Genomic DNA, 4132 nt, shown 5'->3' on the forward strand with positions numbered 1-4132 from the left:
GCGGCGGCGGCGGCGTGGGGGTCCGCGCGGGGGCTGCGGGGGGCGGCCGGCGCGGCGGCGCCGGGGGCTGCGCGGAGGCGGCAGTGCGGGCGGCGGCGCAGTGGCGCGGCGCCGGCCGGCCGGCGCGGAGGGGAGGAGGGGAGGCGGCAGTGGCCGCCAGCTGGATTTTTTCTTTTTTTTTTTTTTTGAGATGTGAATCTGTGATGAATTTTTTTAGAACCCTGTGATGTAATTTTTTTAAGAGTTTGTGATGTATTTGGAGATGATTTGTTTGAGGATTTGAGGATTTGGAGATGTTCTGTGGTATGTGATGATTTGGATATGGGAGGGGACGGTGTGAAATCAATATTCAATATTAAAAGCAGAAAAAAAAAAGAAAAAAAATATCTTTAGTCCCGGTTGGTGGCTCCATCTTTAGTCCCGGTTGGTAAAGATTGATTTTTAGTCCCGATTATTTGAACCGGGACTAAAGATAGCGATCTTTAGTCCCGGATTCGTAGTCCCGGTTGAAAAACCGAGACTACAGGGAGGTTACGAACCGCGACTAAAAAGCATTTCTCCACCAGTGTCAGAACGTGGTCCATGTTAAATCCCCCGGTTGGGTTATGAAGGCCTGACTCAGGGATACATAGCCCTTCTGCAGGAATAAATTCACGTTGAGTCTCTCGACTTGACGTCGAGTTTAATTCACATCTTCAAACTATAATATCATATATAACGTGTCTCTCAACTTATATACGTAACACCATTGACTTTTTATCAACTTTTGACCATTCGTCTTATTCAAAATTTTGATGCAAATATAAAAATATTTATATCATACTTAAAGAACATTTGATGATAAATCAAATCATAATAAAATAAATGATAATTACATAATTTTTTTAATAAGATGAATGGTTAAATGTTAGTCAAAAAGTCAACGGCGTTATACATTAAGATACGGAGGGAGTAACATTTTTAACCCAAGATAAATTTATTATGAAGATAGATTCAATTATTGACTTGATGAAACTAATTTAGTATTATAAATATTACTCCCTCCGTTTCGTAATGTAAGTCACTATAGCATTGTCTATATTCATATACATGTTAATGAATCTAGATTTATATATGTGTCTAGATTTATTAACATATATATGAGTGTGAGCAATGCTAGAATGACTTACATTATGAAGAAACGGAGGAAGTACTATATTTGTCTATAAATTTAGTTAAACTTGAAACAGTTTGAATTTGACCAAAGTCAAAATGTGTTATAACTTGAAATGGAGGGAGTACTCCACAGAATAATTCATCACGACCCTAATATGAAAATTCCGTCCTGTAGAAAGAGTTTTTTTTTCCGAATAGTTCAATGATTTCTTTTATAATTACAAGGATACAAATAAATTAATTAGATATTATAAAGTCAAAAGATAGATTTAAATAGTTTTTCAAGGAATTTATGTTTAGAATGTCATTTTTTTCCGAAAATCACACCGTTAAGCTTGATCGGGAAGCAAGTATGTTTATGCCCCTATTCCTTGGGGGAAGAAAAAGCCTATTAGCCGTCTTTTTTTCTTTCGCGAACACACAAAAATCTTACACGTTGAAAAGTGTGTGTCTATATATATGAAAAGTACTTCGTATATACCACCATCGGTAATACGTCGAGACGGTTACGAAGACAAGAGGGGAATAGTGCCTGTTGGGAGGAGCTTCTAGCTGCTGTAGCTTCTTCCAGAATTAGAAGTTCCCTCAAACAGTCCAACTTTAGTCCAGATTTCTAAGAAGTTGTAGTTGTAGAATATAGGAAATGAATTAGAAGACAGAAGCTGAGAAATTCAACTTTTTTAAATTCTTAGAAGCTGGCTACCAATCAGCTGTTTCTCAGAATCATAAGCTACGCTAAACAGGCCCTATGTGTCACGCAATCGCTAGAAAAACTCAATGCGCCTCTCCCCTCTCTAAAGTCTAAACTCAGTTCCGACGGTCATCGGGTCGTCATGCACGAACGACGGTGCATCAAAACGATACAGACGGCAAGATATCGAATTAATGTTAACATGGATCGATATGTCGATTCTCTAAACGTACCGGGAACGACGATCGACCACGTACGGCGGCGCGCGGAGATCGACGAGACGTACGTTGCTCGAACCGGCGCAGATCATGCATGAACTTGCACTTGGTAAATCAACGGGTCGGCCGGGAAGAATGGCGGATATATATGCACTGCAAGTTCTTCAGCATCACACCATCGCAACGACGCGACTTCCCCCCACGCGCAATCGCGTGCGCAGCGAGAGCCATTCAACGAGATTTTTTTTGTGGTAGCCGTACGTATGGCATGCACATGGATTCGATGATATGCTCGCGGCTCGCCCCTTTGTTGTCAAAGTTCCGAGGGAAAAACTCTGACGCTACGCGCAACCGAGGGCCTAGAAAAAAACTTTTTGGGCGTAGTCATGCTGAGTAAGCATGAAAGAGTAAGCGTGAGCTGACCGTGAGTACCGGTACTACTATATCTTCTGTCGCTTTCTCGAATAGGAAATTAGAAGGAAACAATTATAAGGGATTGATTAGGATTAGGATTAGAGCATTGTTCCGGTCCAGCATATTATACCAATCTAAATCCCGCCGTTCATTCTTGGAGGGTAGGATCGAAAACCTCACAAGCTAAGTCCAGCTCGTGATGCTCATTCTCTCAGACTGTGTCTCCACCACTGTGCTCAGGTGGTCGGCACCGGTGGTGCCAAGGGAGGCGTGGTCGGTGCCGGGGGCGCTGGCGGCGGGGCGTTGGACGGCGGCGTGATGGGCACCGACGGCGCCTGCGTCGGAGGCTGTTGCGCGACGGTAGAGAAGACGAGGAGTAGGAGGGGTGGTTGGTGCCGAGGGAGGTGTGGTCGGTGCCGGGGACGTCGCACGGTGTGGAGGTGCGGTGTTGGACGACAGCGCGTTGGGGGCCAGCAACGCCTGCATCGGAGGCAACGAGGAGCGCGAGAACCAGCGAGAGGAGGCGACATCGGTTGCGATGTGCTTGAATCCAACAACGAGATTAGGCCATCACCAATGCGTACCTTTGACCCGTGCCCCTAGCTCCGTCCGTTAGCTTTTCCATCCGCATCGCCCCCTCGCGATGGAACGCGTCCCTCAGCTGGGGAACGCGTCCCTCGCTCACTTTTGGCAGGGGGACTGGGCGAAGCAGCCCACTGCGTAGGTAGAGGTTCTTGAGGCGACGCACCCGATCTTTGATTTCCTCTTCCACCCCTCTCCCCTCTGTCACCGACCCATGCGTCAAGGGCAAGGCGGAGGCGCCGCTCGCCGCCGGAGAGAAGAAGGGAGGGCGAGGAGGGAGGTGGCGGCGGCCAGCGCGGCGCCATCGTCGATGCAGCTACCGCCGGCGCCGCCACCGTCTTCATGCGGCGGGGCCGACGCTGCTCCATCCGCCGGAGGGCCAGATCCGGCCACGGTGGCGCCGGATCTGCCGCCTCCGGGGTCTTCGCCGCCACCTTCCACGGGAGAGAGAGAGAGAGAGGGAGAGAGCGGTGACCGGCCACCGGACGACGACGACGACGAGTACAACTGTCGCCTCCGCCCCGGATCTGCCGCTCCGGCCACCAGACGACGACGACTGCCGCCTCCGCCCCGTGCGCTCGATTCGGGGGCGGCGGCGGGAGACGGTGGCGATGGCGGGAGAGAGAGGGAGGCGAGCGGAAGCAGCAGGCGGCGACGAGAGAGAGGGAAGCAGGCGACGGCGAGAGAGAGGGAAGCAGGCGGCGGTGGGAGCGGCGGTGAGAGAGAAGGAAGGAGGCGGCGAGTGGAAGGACGGTTCGGACTTTGGACGGAAAAAGAGAGAGAGAGAGGGGGAGGGAAGAGAGGGGTAGAATAGGAAAGAGAGGAAGATGAGAGAAACGGGCTTTTTTGGGTTGTGATACTCATTGGGCTACCCATATATGACCTGCATGGTAGAGGTGAGTACCTCTAGAGTCCTTCAGTTAGTAGGGGCACCCTAGGAGTGGCTCACATTTGTGATGCCCTTAGGGGAAGGGCCGCACGGAAGGCATATGTCACCGGTGAGCTTGGGAAAGTGATGTAAGGAGGCTTGTCGGTCCCCACTGCCTCCACTCTGGTAAGAGCCATCACTGGC

General features: G+C 49.6%; 1 long non-coding RNA gene across 1 annotated transcript; it reads right to left on the reverse strand.

Annotated features, from left to right (window-relative positions):
• Positions 1-2536: 2536 nt before the first annotated feature.
• Positions 2537-3828, reverse strand: LOC112936821 (uncharacterized). The gene is made up of 2 exons (XR_003239218.2): positions 3063-3828; positions 2537-2958 (listed from the first exon to the last, which is right to left on the reverse strand). It is a non-coding gene; the product is annotated as an uncharacterized lncRNA (long non-coding RNA).
• Positions 3829-4132: the final 304 nt, after the last annotated feature.

The sequence above is a fragment of the Oryza sativa genome, chromosome 11 (genome assembly GCF_034140825.1).
Source record: "Oryza sativa Japonica Group chromosome 11, ASM3414082v1".
NCBI lineage: Eukaryota > Viridiplantae > Streptophyta > Magnoliopsida > Poales > Poaceae > Oryza > Oryza sativa.